The sequence below is a fragment of the Bubalus bubalis genome, chromosome 8 (assembly GCF_019923935.1).
Source record: "Bubalus bubalis isolate 160015118507 breed Murrah chromosome 8, NDDB_SH_1, whole genome shotgun sequence".
Lineage (NCBI taxonomy): Eukaryota > Metazoa > Chordata > Mammalia > Artiodactyla > Bovidae > Bubalus > Bubalus bubalis.
This window is the reverse complement of record NC_059164.1, coordinates 108,715,969-108,734,228: the sequence shown is the minus strand read 5'-3', so window position 1 is coordinate 108,734,228 and position 18,260 is coordinate 108,715,969. Positions and strand designations below refer to the sequence as shown.

Sequence of the window (18,260 nt, the reverse complement as noted above, 5' to 3'; positions counted from 1 at the left end):
TGAATAAGGGAATAGCAATCCAGTCCAATATTCTTGCCTGGAGAATTCTGTGGACAGAGGAGCCTGGTTTGCTATAGTCTGCGGGGTCACAGAGAGTCAGACACAACTGAGTGACTTACACTTTCACTGCACTTTTAAGAGATCCTAACCTCAGCAGGTATTAGCTACAGGGCTAACATAATAAAATTCCATGAACTGTTGTTCAATATTCAGTTGTGTCTGACTCTTGGCAACTCCATGGAATGCAGCACTCCAGGCTTCCCTGTCCTTCATCATCTTGTGGAGCTTGCTCAAACTTATATCCATTGAGTCAGTGATGCCATGCAACCACCTCATCCTCTGTCATACCCTTCTCCTCCTGCCTTCAATCTTTCCCAGCATCAAGGTCTTTTCAAATGAGTAAGTTTTTCACATCAGGGTGTCAAAGTATTGGATCTTCAGCATCAGCATCAGTCCCTCCAATGAATATTCAGGACTGATTTCCTTTAGAATGGACTGGTTTGATTTCCTTGTAGTCCAAGGGACCCTGAAGAGTCTTCTTCAACACCATAGCTCAAAAGCATCAATTCATGTTGATATATGGCAAAACCAATACAATATTGTAAAGTTAAAAAATAAAATAAAATAAAAAAAGCATAAATTCTTTGGTGTTTATCTTTCTTTATGGCCCAACTCTCACGTCTATATATGACTACTGGAAAACCCATAGCTTTGACTTTTTGAACATTTGCCAGCAATGTAAAGTCTCTGCTTTTTATAAGCTGTCTAGGTTTGTCATAGTTTTTCTTCCAAAGAACAAGCATCTTTTGATTTTGTGGCTTCGGTCACCATGTGCAGTGATTTTGGAGCCCAAGAAAATAAAGTCTGTCACTATTTCCATTGTTTCCCTATCTGTTTGTCATGAAGTGATGGGACTGGATGCCATGACCTTTGTTTTCTGAATGTTGAGCTTTAAGCCAGTATTTTTCACTCTCTTCTTTCACCTTCATCAAGAAGTTCTTTAGTTCCTGTTTGCTTTCTGCCATAGTATGGTGTCATCTGCATATCTGAGGTTATTGATATTTCTCCCAGCAATCTTGATTCCAGCTTGTGTTTCATCCAGCCTGGCATTTTGCATGATGTACTCTGCATAGAAGTTAAATAAGCAGAGTGACAATAAACAACCTTGACGTACTTCTTTCCTGATTTGGAACCAGTCCATTGTTCCTTGTCTGGTTCTAAATATTGCTTCTTGACCTGCAATACAGGTTTCACAGAAAGTAGGAAAGGTGGTCTGGTATTCCCACCTCTTTAAGAATTTTCCACCTCTTTAAGAATTTTCCACAGTTAGTTGTGATCCACATAGTCAAAGGCTTTGGAATAGTCAGTGAAGCAGAAATAGATGTTTTTCTGGAATTCTCTTGGTTTTTCAATGATCCAACAGATGTCAACAATTTGATCTCTGGTTCCTCTGCCTTTCCTAAATCCAGCTTGAACATCTGGAGGTTCACAGTTCATGTACTGTTGAAGTCTGTCTTGGAGAATTTTGAGCATTACTTTGCTAGCATGTGAAATGAGTACATTTGTGCAATAGCCTGAACATTCTTTGGCATTGCCTTTCTTTGGGATTGGAATGAAATCTGACCTTTTCCAGTTCTGTGGCCACTTCTAAGTTTTTCAAATTTGCTGGCATATTGAGTGCAGCATTTTCACAGCATCATCTTTTCAGATTTGAAATAGCTCCACTGGAATTCCATCATCTCCACTAGCTTTGTTCATAGTGATGCTTCCTAAGGCCTACTTGACTTCACATTCCAGGATGTTTGGCTCTAGTCCAGTGATCATACCACTGTGATTATCTGGCTCATGAAGATCTTTTTTGTATAGTTCTGTGTATTCTTGCTACCTCTTTTTAATATTTTCTGCTTCTGTTAGGTCCCTACCATTTCTGTCCTTTATTGAGCCCATCTTTGCATGAAATATTCCCTTGGTATCTCAAATTTTCTTGAAAATATCTCTAGTCTTTCCTATTCTATTGTTTTCCTTTATTTCTTGCATTGATCACTTAGGAAGGCTTCTTATCTCTCCATGCTATTCTTTGGAACTCTGCATTCAAATGGGTATATCGTTCCTTTTCTCTTTTGTCTTTTGCTTCTCTTCTTTTCTCAGCTACTTGTAAGGCCTCCTCAGAGAAGAATTTTGCCTTTTTGCATTTGTTTCTTTGGGGGATAGTTTTGTTCAGTGCCTCCTGTACAATGTATGAACCCCTGTCCATAGTTCTTCAGGCACTCTGTCTATCAGATCTAATTTGGGACTGACATAATAAAGTTCTATGACCTAGGTAGTAAATAAAAAAAATACATTTATTCTCGAGAATATTATTTCATATTTCAAAAATATGAAATGAAAGTGGTAGGGCCATTCTCTCTCCCATGCCTCATAGGGAAGAATCTCTTTTTTCCTCTTCTAGCTTTGGTTGGTTCCATCTGCCATCTTCCATATGTGTGTCTGTATCTCTGTGCCCAAATTTCCCTCTTCTCATAATGAAAACAGTCATATTGGATTCAGAGCCTACTCTAATTCAGTATAACCTCATCTTAACTTGATATCATCTGAAAAGGCCATATTTCCAAATTAGGTCATATTCCGTAAGTTCTGGGTGGCCATGAATTTTGGAAGGTCATGATTCAACCCAGTACACAGGGATTCTAAATATGTTACAGGTGTGGGTTTTTCTAGTTTCTGTCTGCTCAAGATGGAAAATTTTCCCCCTTGTCAGATAATATGATTTGTCTGAAAAGGTTATGTGTTAAAAAAGTTCTGTTAAGTTTCCTCTAGGAGCAAGAAATATTACCTTTTGAGATAATCAACTTAAAACTGTGCACAATTATTTGTTGTACATAAAACATTCCAAAGCACACAGTTGATCCAAGGACAACATGAATGTTAGGGCTACTGATCCTCCGCATGTAGAAAACTCCATGTATAATTTCATCATGGGCCCTTGTATACCTGGTTCCTTCATATCCAAGGTTCCACTTTTTGGGTCAGCTACATATCATGGAGCACTGTAGTGTGTGTTTAGTGAAAGAAATTCACATATATATGGACCCGGGAAGTTCAAAACCATGCTGCTCAAAGGTCAACTGTATAGACAAGAGCATTTTGAGTAAATCATATTCCAGAAACTCACATTCTATACCTGTTCTTTCCTAAAATTTTTCAGTCTGAGATTGTGTCATCCAAAGAGGATTTGTTAAGGTGTAAAACAAAGTGATCGTTTGACATAAGAATTATTTTCCAGAAGGACACCTTTAATTAAAGCAGCATTATTTGTCTCTGTCTTAGTTAAATTTTTTGTTTCTAAAATGGCCTTAGAAGCACAGAGTTTGTTGTAATTTATATATATTTTAGAGTAAGACAGTAGAGAAACAATGACAGTTTTCATTTGGAGACCTTCCCACTTTCACTCTCCAACTACTGTGAAAAAACTACTTACTCCTGAGAAAATGCTATGAAAGGAAATCAAGGGAACTTCCATAAGAAAAATTGGAGATGGCAGCACACTATTCCATCCACCTGAGATATTCATGGGATGGCTCTGTCTTAGAATTCAGAAATGAGCTGGTTGTCATAGGAATGCATATTAATATGTTTATTTGAATTGAAAAATGAAGTCCAACCTTCTCTGACAGAAAGAATTCTGATGTGGCTGATTAGTTGGAGAGTATTGACTGGTTTTACCAATTAGGTTATATGGTTGACATTTTCCAAATTGAATAAGGTAAATCTGTAAGTCCAGGTTTTGACAAACATATATAATAAAGAGTGTGATAAGATTAAAACATTTTACCCAAAACATTTATTGGCAAAGACATATTGAAATCAACAATATTTCAATCTTTGCAAACCTTTCTGAATATATTAAGTTAATCAAGGTGTGTCAAGGTTAAAGATCAACAGTATAATTAAGAGCCTTTGGATATGTCTGCATAAGATTTTTTTGTTTGTGGGTTTTTTCTTTTTTTCATATTCTCAAGAAATTGAGTAAGTCGAGTAACACATTCATTTGCAGTATCCAAAAATTATGACCAACATAACTTAGACTTGTCTATATAAGTACACAAATAAGATTTTTTAAACCATTTATTTTTATTAAAAACTAAAAATAGAGTCTAACTGTTTAAACTGGTGGTGAATAATTTCAGATTCCCACTGAAAAATGTTTAAGAGAGCACACACTACAATTTTTAAAGTGCAAACTAACTGAAATATTTAAAAAAATCACCATTCTGGAAAATAGATACTGGATTATTGTCTATAGATGTGAGTATTGAACATAAAAGATGTGCAAGTAAATTGTCTAATAAACTTTTCAGTCTTTTGTGATTAACCAATAGCAAAAAATAAAGTATATGTACTTTACTAATCAGATTATTCTGCTACACTGTGCTTTTGGAGCATTATTGTGACTTTTTAAAAGTTATTTTTGTTCTTATTCATCCATGTAAAATGACTTGTATTCCATTTAATTCTTTTCAGATTTGGCTAGAACAATGTTTTCTTGGCATTTAATTCTGCAAAATAATTGTGCTTTTATAGAACCTGGATTTGAATATCTTAAGACAAAGATTCTTGTCTACTTATAATAAAAGTAGGACTTATCAAACCCAGGTATCTCCATACTGTGAAATACATAATTCACATGTTAAAAGGCTGACCATAACCAAATATACCCAGCAAAGAGCTCTTTCAAACATAATTTTCCACATTTACTTCTTCCACCCTTTGGAAACATCTTCAAAAGTTACAACTGATTTCCATTTGAGCCATGAAAATATAACACAGATTTAGGTATTTAAAGTCAAATAAAACAACATTTAAGGTTAAAAAAAAAACAAAAACAAAAAACACCTAAGCTTAGTCAAATGAGAAAGGACAAATAAAGAAGATTGCTCATACTGTTAAGGGACTAATCTTACTACTTATCCAGCATCTAGAAATTGAGAAGAAACCAACAGAAAAAATGGACAAAGTTATTAGCAGAGAGTTCTCTGAAAGACAGGGGCCTTAAGCTACAAAGAGGAATAATCTCAGTTTTGACTGGAGAAACACAAATGCACAGAACCCTAACATACTATTTCTTCTCAGATTGGGAAAAATCCAGACATTTAACATCAACAGTTGCAGAGGCTGTTAAGGAATAGACATAGTGATAAGTTGTTGCCGTGCAAAATGGCATTATTGCTATGGAGTGAAAGTTGGCAATACCTATCAAAATAAAAATTGCATTTACCCTTTGACCCAGAAATCCCAGTTCTGGAAATTTAGCCTTACTCTGCTAGTCAGCTTGTGTAGCAGCCATAAGAAACTCTGAAATCTCAGTGGCTCACAATCAAAGCATATAATTATTGCTTGTATGAGGGCAGCAGGTCAGCTTCTGCTCTGTCTGGAAACTGCTCATTCCTGAACCAGTGCTAAAGTTTCCCCTGCTATAAGGATCATGTTCTTCATGCAGGAGCAGAAGCTAAAGGGACTTAGTGAAACATGGCAGACTGCAAGTCTCTGCTTGAAATTAGCACAGGCTTACTTCTGTCCACATTCTATTGGACAAAGAAGTCACATGACTAAGTCTGAACTCATCCAGGCAGTGGAGTATAGTCCACCTATGGGGAAAGCTGTGAAAGATTGAAGGCAAAAGGAGAAGGGGATGGCAGAGGATGAGATGGTTAGAAACCATCATTGAGTCAGTGCACGTGAATTTGATCAAACCCCGGGAGATAGTGAAGGACAGGGAAGCCTGGTATGTTGAAGTCCGTAGGGTCAGAAAGAGTTGAACAGGGCCTAACAAGTGAACAATAAAACAACAGCAACAATGGGAAGGGGGTGAGTGTATTCCTATTACAGAGAGGAAGCAAGGAGTTCAGAACCCTTCCTCCCTGTCCATGGATGATAAGAAATATATACAAGGTTATTCTTTGCAGCATTGTTAGTAATAATAAGAGCATTGATTTGCAAACATTTATGGAGAAGTATTAGACAGGCGGTCTTTCTCTATATCAATCCTTTCTCTTAGAAGAATGTATGGTTGACAGTAATGCTCTCTGTGTTAAAAATTCCTATTTTCGGCAGCCACTGTGCTTGAGTTATTTGAAGGTGGAAAGTGATCTTTCCTGGACTACAGATCTTACATCATTTAAAACATGAAATTGTGCTTCCAATTCATTCATTCAGTAAATATTTATGGAGGGTCTAGTATGGTGCAGACTGATTTATGTTGAGGAAGTCTGATGGATTAAGGATGTATGAAAGGCATAATTAACCTGCAGAGAACAAAAATTCAATATCTCTCAATCCCGGTTTTTCTTACTTGCCTGCCTCTGCCAATCTGTCCTGGCCCAGGTTATAGGTGCAGGGGTTTGAGAGATATAAAGGAGTAGGCTTTCGACACTAGGAACTAGGAGTCTATGGCAAGAAATTTTTTGAAAGAAAATTAAGTCAACATAAAAGATGTGCTTGAGGGTGTTTGAGCCTGATACAACTGCAGAAATATCTGTGGAATTTCCAGGCATGAGAAGGCCCTGAAGGAACATTCTAATCTGAGAAGGAGGACATAATATCTTCTAGGATTACTTTAAAAGGAGGGAAACAGGCAAAATGTAGCTTGTTTTGGAAGAGAATAGTGTACTTAAGGATTAGAAGCCATTGTTTGGGCATTTTTAAAAGGACAATGAGGAGAATGTGTGAAAAAGCAGGCGTGGGGAACACAGGAGAGTCAGAATGAAGTGTTCTCAGTTCTTCAGTGTCTTGTACCCTTGCACGAAATATTCAAGTTCTCTTGGTAATATTAAGCGTTGATTCAGGTGTCTGCCAGAAGCAAACTCTTGGGATGTTTTTGATACATGGTACTGTTACTGAGAGACTTTTTGAGCAGAAGTTAGCAGGCTACAACTGCAGCCTGTTTTTCTAAAGAAAGCTTTATTGAAATACAGCTATGTTATTTACTTGCATATTATCCATGACTGCCTTCACAGTATAACAGCAGAGAACATTTAGTATTGGTCTCTTTGTAGAAAAACCTTATAGAAACCTATTTTAATGATATGTTGCTGCCATGACAAAATTTCACAGTGTAGGTGACTTCAGCAGAAAAGTGTTTCCCACGGATTTGGAGACTGGAAGTCTGAGCCCAGTGCCCTCAGGTTTAGTTTCTGGGGATGCAATTCTTATCGGTTTATAGATGATTACCTTCTTGCTATGTGTCCACAGGGCCTGTCCTCTGTGTGCACACAAAGAGAGAGCAAAAGCTCTGGTCTAGCCTTCTTAGAAGGATGCTACTCCCATTGGATTAAGGGCTCACCTTTATGACCTCATTTAACTGAAAGTACTCCATCTGCAAAGAGTTGGACATGACTTAGTGATCGAACAATAACAACAACAACTGTATCTGTAAATACGGTCACGTTGCAGATTAGGGCTTTTGCATTCAAACTTTGAGGGAACAAAATTCAGTCCATATCATTGCTCTAACCTTGATTCAGGGAGCGAATAGGAAGGTGATTTTTATGAGTGTGTTGCAAGGTGGGATTGGACTAAATGTTTCCCAAATACCCAAACAGCTAAAACAATCATAGACTAAAGCATAACCAAAAAGGGCAGGTCAACAGCATTTGTCAAACTTCTTTTTCAGGCTAAAATTGTATTGTTTATTTGATAACTACTTGAGGATTTAGGAATACTTTATTAACATTTCCTCAGATGCTTCCTTCCAACTCCTGGGATTTGATGTAAGCATTTGTTTTCAGAATAGTTTATCATCCTATTTTCTCTTCACCTTCATAAACTTAATGCAGCTTTCCACTTGTACACATTTCTCAGTATTTTCCACTTTGTTTTTCTTTATCTTCAGGTGTCTCTTTGGATCCAATTAGCCATTTGCTCAAGTCCTTTATCAATTATCTTTCAGAGATATGGAACATGGGTAAACATATTTATACTTGGGAGCTTCCCAGGTGGTGCAGTGGTAAAGAATTCCCCTGTCAATGCAGAAGATGCAGGACATGCATATTTATATTTAGAATTTTCTATATTATTGCATAGGCTATGTATCTTTCTAATCATCCAGAGAAAATGGATTAATTCTTGGGATTCTCAGTTTTTAAAACATTTTCTCATGAGCTATTCTGTGAACTCTTCTCTCAAACTTTTCTATCGCTTCCTAGTTCCCTGTGCTACCTATGAAAGATCTCAACCAACTCTATCTGCATTCTAAGTGGTAAAGTATTTTCACATTTAGTCTGAACATCTGTAAGGTTTTGTTTTCTTTATCCTTCCACATCTAGAATTTAACCAGAGAATGTTGACATGTATGAGATTTGTCATTAATTCCATTTGTGACTCAGGGATCACTTTCAGTCTCATAAGGCAAACTCTTCCACAGTCCAGGGGATTATTCAGCTAGTATGTTTATTGTTATCCTATAAGTTCTCTTCATGTTCTTTTGTTCCCTTTTGCAGAACCTTGTAAGGATAGCCCATTGATTTTTTTTTAATCCATCTTGATCTGCTTGAGATTTTTATCAGGTTTCATAAATTTCCCCTCATGATGCCTGTCTCTCTTTCTCTTTTGAATCCACCACTAATTATGGAATTTAGAAAGATAGTAATGATGACCCTCTATGCAAGACAGCAAAAGAGACACAGATATAAAGAACAGACTTTTGGACTCTGTGGGAGAAGGCGAGGGTGGGATGATTTGAAAAAATACCATTGAAACATGTATATTACCATATGTGAAATAGATCACCAGTCCAAGTTCAATGCATAAAACAGGGCACTCAAAGCCGGTGCACTGGGACAACCCTGAGGGGTGGAATGGGGAGGGAGGTGGGAGGGGGGTTCAGGATGGGGGACACATGTACACCCATGGCTGATTCATGTCAATGTATAGAACAAATCACTACAATATTGTAATTAGCCTCCAATTAAAATAAATAAGTTAATTAAAATAAATAAATAAAAAATAAAAACTGGGAGAATAGTAAAATTGTTACTAACCTGAGACTATTTTTAAGCAAATAAAAAAGGAAGTAGCAGAACCGCTTATGGTATATTATTCCATGAAAATAGATTCATAAATAAATTATTTATAATAGTGAGTAGAAAGCATTTAGTAAGACTACACACTACAAGATATTTGCCTTTATATATTGCAAGTTTATCTATCTATATAATGTTATATAAGAAATCTCCAAAGACCAAAAGACAAGCTAATCTTTAAGAATACATTTGAATCAGTTCTAATGAGGTGGATGAAACTGGAGCCTATTATACAGAGTGAAGTAAGCCAGAAAGAAAAACACCAATACAGTATACTAACTCATATATATGGAATTTAGAAAGGTGGTAACAATAACCCTGTATATGAGATAGCATAAGAGACACTGATGTATAGAACACTCTTTTGGACTCTGTGGGAGAGGGAGAGGGTGGGATGATTTGGGAGAACGGCATTGAAACATGTGTAATATCATATATGAAACGGGTCGCCAGTCCAGGTTCGATGCACAATACTGGATGCTTGGGGCTGGTGCTCTGGGACGACCCAGAGGGATGGTATGGAGAGGGAGGAGGGAGGAGGGTTCAGGATGGGGAACACGTGTATACCTGTGGTGGATTCATGTTGATATATGGCAAAACCAATACAATATTGTAAAGTTAAAAATAAAATTAAAAAAAGAGAAAATTTTATATGGAATAAACTGAAGTTAATATTTTTAAATGACCATTAGATCTTCAACTGGCTCAAATGGTTCAGAAAAAAATATGTCCTTCTACAGGAAGAGAGAATGATAGAGCAAACGAAGCAAAATGTTAAAACTGGGAATACAGTGAAGGAGCTGTGGGAGTTCTTGGTGCTATTTTCAAAATCATTCTGTAATTTTGAAAGTACTTAATAATAATTTTTAAACAACCACCACATTAAAAAAAGGCAACCCCTTCTTTTAGATGTTCAACTTGATTTTCATCCTTCAAGTTTTTGATTCCCTTAAATGTTTGCTATTTCACGGCAAATAGATGGGGAAACAGTGGCAGACTTTATTTTTGGGGGGGGGGGGTGGGGGTGCTACAAAATAACTGCAGATGGTGACTGAAGCCATGAAATTAGAAGACGCTTCCTCCTTGAAAGAAAGTTATGACCAAAATAGACAGCATATTAAAAAGCAGAGACATTACTTTGCCAACAAATGTCCATCAAGTCAAAGCTGTGCTTTTTCCTGTAGTCATGTATGGATGTGAGAGTTGGACTCTAAAGAAAGCTGAGGGCTGAAGAATTGATGTTTTTGAACTGTGGTGTTGGAGAAAACTCTTCAGAGTCCCTTGGGCAGCAAGGAGATCCATTCAGTCAATCCTAAAGCAAATCAGTCCTAAACATTCATTGGAAGGGCTGATGCTGAAGCTGAAACTCCAATACTTTGGCCACCTGGTTGAAAGAAGTGACTCATTGGTAAAGACCCTGTTTCTGGGAAAGTTTGAAGGTGGGAAGAGAAGGGGACGACAGAGGATGAGGTGATTGGATGGCATCACTGACTCAATGGACATGAGTTTGAGTAAACTCTTGGAGTTAGTGATGGACAGGGTGGCCTGGCATGCTGTAGTCCATGGGGTTGCAAAGATTCAGACATGACTGAGTAACTGAACTGAACTGATTGTTTATTTTAGTTTGTTTCTTTTGCCATCATGTATCATTTTGCTATGGCCTCTTGAGCAGAGTCTGGCTAGTTTGGTAAAGGCATAATAATCTCTTTGGTTGAGGGTTAACAGTAACAGATGGGCTTTGTTGAGCTGAGTTTTCCTGCCATCCTCAGAAACTAAAGGAAAAGTAGTCTTCCTGGGAAGCTCCCTATCCCATGGTTGGTAGATCTGGAGAGTCAGATGGGCTTTCCTGGTGACTCAGACAGTAAAAAATCTGCCTGCAATGTGGGAGACCTGAGTTCGATCCCTGGGTTGGGAAGATACCCTGCAGAAGGGAATGGCTACCACTTCAGTATTCTTGCCTGGAGAATCCCATGGGTAGAGAAGTCTGATGGGCTAACACTTTCACTTTCACCTTCACACACTTAGAAGCACCAGCATTAAAATGACTGTTGAAACTCTTTCCCAAAATCATTTATAGGATTCTGTCCCCTGACTGCCAGGAACCTGGAAAGCATAAACTCTGCCTTGAAGCAGTGGTTCTCAAATTTGGATGAAAATGAAAACCCAAGGATTCTTCAAAATTCCCACTGCTCAGTTCACATCCAAGACCTATTCAATTAGAATTTCCAGAACTGAAACCCCAGCATGAGTATTTTTCATAGCTACCCCACTTGATTCTAACAAGTAATAAAGTAATAAAAAACTGACCTAAGGGCTCCAGGAACTGCAGACCCTCTCTAGCATCACCAGATAACGTCTGCTCTCCTCCTACACCAACACTCCTTCTACTAAACACTCTTTCGACTCCTTCTATTAGTAGACTTTAACTGTCTGCTGTTTGGGTTCTTGTGCTATTCCAGATAGATGGGCAGATGGGTTGGAACTGTGTTTGCTACCTTTGCAGAATTCAACATGTGGGAGATTCTCTCTCCTGATTTTTTTAATTAATTGCCTGTAGATGATCACACACATAATAACTTTATTTAAATTCATTTTTTTCAATATACAACAGTTTCTCTCTTAGGAAAAGAATTTACCTTCCTTTCTCTTTAACAGTGCTAGTGGGAGATCTCTCCCAATTGTCTTATTACTTGATTTAGTGTTTTCATGCCCTCAGCACTTGGACAGGTTTTTGCCCTTCTGAGATGCTTTTTCAGCCTCACAGAGGTTAAAGAGAATGTCTTATAATTTTTATTCTACATACCTAAGATTAAGTTATTTTTTGAGTTCTGGCCTAGTATTCTCTTTAACTTAGTATGTTTAATTTGTCTAAAAAAACAAGTAATTTCTCAAAATGATGATGGAGCACTTTCCACCAATTTTTATTTCTCAAAATATATATAATTCAGCTTATCATGGAAGCACATCAGATAATTTTTCTCCATCCTCAAAAAGTCTAACACTGTTTCTTTTAAAAATATTCTCTAATATTTAATGAACCATATCCTATGGCTTAAGAATCTTGGAATCTTATTGCTTAGTTTTTAATTAAATTTCACTCTAGATAATTTCAGCCTTCCTATGACTAATAGACCTAAAATATTTAGTCTTTGAGGATAGATAAAATGAGTCTTGATGAGCTTCATGAGAAGCCATTCTCTTTTAAAAAATTATATTAATATTGATAATTAAAATAATAAAAATCGGTTTGACAGATTTTCCACAGATATTGTGGAAAAAATAAAGTCACAACAGACATTCTCTCGTTTAACTCTGCTGCAAAGACATATACAAGTCTTCATTTGGGAGGAATTTACAAGGTAAATTTTAGAAAATATAACAAGGTGAATTCATCTGTTTCTCAAGCATTGTCCATTTTATGAGTGGGTATAGTATTTGAGTGAACTCCAGGAGTTGGTGATAGACAGGGAGGCCTGGCGTGCTATGATTCATGGGGTCACAAGGAGTCGGACACGACTGAGTGACTGAACTAAACTGAACTGATAGTATTTTAGAAGGCCAGCTGGGCATACTCAACCAGATTTCTTGAAACTCATTTTGAAAAAGGCAATTTTTATAGTCAACAGAAGGACCAACAGCAGGGGGGCAGCAAACTTACTACTACTACATATATATATGTATTATTTCTCCTCACATCCCCAAAACACTTTCTCTGACATGTGTATTGCTTGTTCGTCAGTTGATTTGTTAAACATGGAATAATTCAATATACAAATAGCTATATAATAGTAACCATATTTCTTCATTTATTTTTTCCTTGAATTAAATTTTCCTCATTTCAACAATTCTTGTTAAAATTTTAGCTTCCTGCCCTCATATAAGAAACTGATATTTGTAGTGAAAACATACTGTAATAATTTCTAGTGGGATTTTAAAGAGCCTAGAAATACTAAATTTCTATTTTGAGAACTCCTTATTCAAGAAGAAATTATGCTGAAAACTCAAAGGCACATTTTTAATTGCCAAATTTGTGAAATTCAAAGTTTATGTTCATTTGAAGATAAGTTACAGATTTTTTTCTATGTATATGAACTCAACTTTGAAAGTTTTTTTTAAAAACAAATCCATTCTAATTACATTTATATGTTTCAAGACATGTTACTAAGAGTCAGGGAATAGTCTAAGGGGGAGAAGCTCTATACAGTCAGTAAAAACAAGACCTGGGGTTAACTGCAGCTCAGATCATGAGCTCCTCTTTGTCAAATTCAGGCTTAAATTGAGACAAGTAGGAATGTCACAGCTGGACCACAAAGAAGGCTGAGTGCCAGAAGGTTGATGCTTTTGAACTGTCGGGCTTTTCCTATATTCTTTCTTAGTACTGATTGTGATATACAGTCCTGGACTTGTTTGGGAGGAGCCTTTGGTAACATCTAGCCTCCACTTCGGAGAAGGCAATGGCACCCCACTCCAGTACTCTTGCCTGGAAACTCACATGGACTGAGGAACCTGGTGGGCTGCAGCCCATGGGGTCGCTAAGAGTCGGACACGATTGAGCGACTTCGCTTTCACTTTTAACTTTCATGCATTGGAGAAGGAAATGGCAACCCACTCCAGTGTTCTTGCCTGGAGAATCCCAGGGATGGGGGAGCCTTGTGGGCTGCCATCTATGGGGTCTCACAGAGTCGGACACGACTGAAGCGACTTAGCAGCAGCAGCATCCACTTAGCTCAGGAAATACAGTGCAATACTACATCTGATCTTTACTTTATCTCTAAATATGGTGAGATAAGGTACTGAGTTCTCACTTGCACTAGTGAAATTGGCACCATAACATAGGGCAGAAAGACTGAGAATTTCTGTCTCCTCCTGTTTCGCTTTGAACAATCATGGAAATAAGTAATAGTAGCCAGCACAAGTTACCATGAAGAGAAAAGGAAAACCATTCTTCTTTTCTATGACTTCTACTGGGATTAAAAACTATTTGAAAAAGAACATAGTTAACATTTACATCTCATACAAGTTTTTTTCCCCCCCAGCTTATCTTTATCACTAGACGACCCCTATAAAAGTTATCTTAGTTATACAGAGAGAAATTTTCACTCGAGCAGTCATTTTCTGAAGGATATTTCATACTGAAGAGTCTTTGAAATACCATTTTTCATCTACCCACTAAACCTATTGAAAATGTCTCCACAGTACCTGAAACATTTTCTCTGTTGAAATATATCATTTTACATTACTCAGATGTTCTGAAAATTCATAAAGTGGCAATCATAATTTATTGAAATTTCTTTCTGCCAGTCATAAATGAATAACTGTACAGTGCATTCAGGAGGAAAAAGAAAAGAAAAAGGAAGAGAGTAACATCAGTGTTTTTGGTTTAGAAATAACAGAAGATGGTTCTGAGTAAAGAACCTTAATGTCAGTGGTTCTCTATAATTCTTGTTATTTATTTCAAAATCATAAAGGACTGAGGCTAAAATTATGTGGCAACCTTTACACTTTTTCAGTCACTAAGTCTTGCCTGACTCTTTGCAACCCCATGGACCTCTGTCCTCCACTATCTTCTAGAGTTTGCTCAAATTCATATCCATTGAATCAATGATGCTACCTAACCATCTCAGCCTCAGCTACCCCTTCTCTGTTTGCTCTTCAATCTTTCCCAGTATCAGGGTCTTTTTCAAAAAGTTGGCTCTTTGCATTCAGTTCAGTTCAGTCGCTCAGTCATGTCCGACTATTTGCAACCCCATGAATAGTAGCACGCCAGGCCTCCCTGTCCATCACCAACCCCCAGAGTTCACTCAGACTCACATCCATTGAGTTATTGATGCCATCCAGCCATCTCATCCTCTGTTGTCCCCTTCTCCTCCTGCCCCCAATCCCTCCCAGCATCAGGGTCTTTTCCAATGAGTCAACTCTTTGCAGGATGTGGCCAAAGTACTGGAGTTTCAGCTTTAGCATCATTCCTTCCAAAGAACACCCAGGACTGATCTCCTTTAGGATGGACTGGTTGGATCTCCTTGCAGTCCAAGGGACTCTCAAGAGTCTTCTCCAACACCACAGTTCAAAAGCATCAATTCTTTGACGCTCAGCTTTCTTCACAGTCCGACTCTCACATCCATACATGACTACTGGAAAAACCATAGCCTTGACTAGATGGACCTTTGTTGGCAAAGTAATGTCTCTGCTTTTTAATATGCATTAGTACTCTTGCCTGGAAAATCCCATGGATAGAGAAGCCTAGTAGGCTGTAGTCCATGGGATCGCTAAGAGTCGGACACGACTGAGCGACTTCACTTTCACTTTTCACTTTCATGCATTGGAGAAGGAAATGACAACCCACTCCAGTGTTCTTGCCTGGAGAATCCCAGGGATGGGGGTGCCTGGTGGGCTTCCGTCTATGGGGTCGCACAGAGTCGGACACGACTGAAGCAACTTAGCAGCAGCAGCAGGTAACCAAAATACTTGAGCTTCAGCTTCAATTCTTCTGGTGAATATTAACGATTGATTTCCTTTAGGATTGACTAGCCTAATCTCCTTGAAGTTCAAGGGACTTTCAAGAGTCTTCTCCACCTCCATGGTTTGAAAGCACCCTTTGGTGTTCAGCCTTTATGGACCAGCTTTCTCACATCTGTACATGACTACTAGAAAAAACATAGCTTTGACTTTGCAGACCTTTGTTGGCAAAGTGATGTCTCTACTTTCTAATATGCTGTCTAGGTTTGTCATAGGTTTCCTTCCAAGCAGCAAATGTCTTTTAACTTCATAGCTGCAGTTATCATTTGCAGTGATATTCAGTTCAGTTCAGGTCAGTCGCTCAGTCATGTCTGACTCTTTGTGACCCCATGGACTGCAGCATGTCAGGTGTCCCTGTTCATTACCAGCAGTGATATTAGAGTCCAAGAAAAATCTGTTGCTGCTTCCCTTTTTCCCTTTCTATTTGCCATGAAGTGATGTGACTGTATGCCATGATCTTAGTTTTTTTTTGTTGTTGTTGTTGTTTTTTAATGTGAGTTTCAAGTCAACTTTTTCACTATGCCTTTTCCAGCAATCTAAGAGAGAACTCTGCACATGGACATCACCAGATGGTCAATACCGAAATCAGATTGACTATATTCTTTGCAGCCAAAGATGGAGAAGCTCTATAGAGTCAGCAAAAACAAGACCTGGAGCTTGTGACTCAGATCATCAGGTTCTTACTGTAAAATTCAGGCTTAAATTGAAGAAAGTAGTGAAAACCACTAAGCCATTCAGATATGACCTAAATAAAATCCCTTATGATTTTACAGTGGAAGTGATAAACAGATTCAAGGGATTAGATCTGGTAGATGGAGTGCCTGAAGAACTATAGACAGAGGTTTGTAACATTGTATAGGAGGCAGTGACCAAAACCATCCCAAAGGAAAAGAAATGCAAGAAGGCAAAGTGGTTGTCTGAGGAGGCCTTACAAATATCTGAGGAAAGAAGAGAAGTGAAAGGCAAGGAGAAAAGGAAAGATATACCTAAACTGAGTGCAGAGTTACAGAGAATATCAAGGAACGCTAAGAAGGCCTTCTTAAGTGAACAATGCAAAGAAACAGGAAAACAATAGAGTGGGAAAGATTAGAGATCTATTCATGAAAATTGGAGATATCAAGGGAACATTTCATGCAAGGATGGACATGATTAAGGACTAAAACTTTACACAAGGGATCTCTAATGAGCGTTTTTTTTTTTTTTTTTTTTCTGACATTGATAATTATTTAATACTTATCACTGGGATTCCAACAACTGAGTCTTGTTTCTTCTCTGCTTCGGCTGTCTTTTGCTTATTTACTTCCGGGAAGATGACTGAAAGGCTCCGGCTGTCCTTATCATTTGTATATTCTGAGCCTGTGGAGTGTCTAGGATTGTTCTTATCTCTGCTGATTTTGAAATATCTTCCCCTGAAGTTCCATCTGCTTTTGTTTCTCTAGCTAGTCATGCCCATCTGATTAATGTGAAAGTGATGTTATACTGAATGGCTCTTTTTCTTACTTTACAGGAGAGTTAAGAATACAGGTACCAAGCAACAGAAGATTGATATAAAGATGATATGAATTAACAATGGTAATCATACCATGAACCTGGCATCGCTCAACATATGCTTTTAGCATTTTTGTTATTGTTACAACATGTTCTGTCATTTCAGAAAAAAAGAGAAAATAAAATCCCTCCAAATGTATTACTTTACTTTTTCAATGCCCAGTATCTGTGTATACTGGAAACTACATACATTTTCATAGATAAATTTCTCAAAAATACAGTTGGGTAGATATCTGGAACTGACAACGTTCCTCAATGAAACTTGAGTTATCTACAAGGAACACATTTTTGAACTGCTTTACCACCGTTTTATTCCCTTGTGGTAGATATTTCGCAGTACATTTTATTTTTTTTTTTTGCTATTATATATAATTCACAGTAATGAACTTGTGTCTATGTCTTTGTAAACTTCTTTAAGTATATATCTGTAAGGTTAAAATCAAGAAGTAGACTTGCTGAACTAAAGGACATTAGACACTTTAATTTAGATCCATATCACACAACTGCTCTCTGAAGTCTGTGCTGATTTACATTAGCTCTAAGAATGAATGTGTGTTCCCGGTCCCCATGTTTTCCTAACACTGTTAAATATATTTTCAGTGCCAACAATTTAAGAGGGGAGAAGTGGCATGTAGTTCTACTTTAGGGTTTTCCACTTACAGCTAAAATCTGACATGATTTCATATGTTTATTTGTTATCTTTAAGGGGAGAGAAGCATCTGTCTCATCTGTTCTCATTTTTAACCTAAAGATCCCAGGTATTCCTCCTGCTCTGAAATTGCTTTTTGTTTTTTGTATATCTGCCTCCTTTTTTGCTTTCATTCCATCTGCTTTGGCTTCTCATGTAATACAATCCCATCTGTTTTCCTCACAATTTCAAGTGTATTGACTGTTACAATTCCTGTTTATAGCACATTTAAAAACACGTGTCTGTATTACATTAAGTCACGAGGACAGGATAAGCTAATACAGGCATAAGTTTGAAACAGTACCTGGTACACAATCGCAGGTCGAAGCCTGGCATGAAATTTTTCTTCTTGGCATTCTTAAAAAATGAACATCTTATAAGTTGATTATCATATTATACAAAATTAAAGTTATATCATATTATACAAAATT

General features: G+C 37.4%; 1 long non-coding RNA gene across 1 annotated transcript in view; it reads left to right on the top strand.

Moving 5' to 3' along the window:
• Nucleotides 1–17,280, top strand: part of LOC123334911 — a 71,074-nt gene extending 53,794 nt beyond the window's left edge. The window contains exon 3 of the long non-coding RNA XR_006553110.2: nucleotides 17,101–17,280. This is a non-coding gene — a long non-coding RNA (uncharacterized LOC123334911). The remainder of the gene's footprint in view (nucleotides 1–17,100) is intronic.
• The last annotated feature ends 980 nt before the right edge of the window (nucleotides 17,281–18,260 follow it).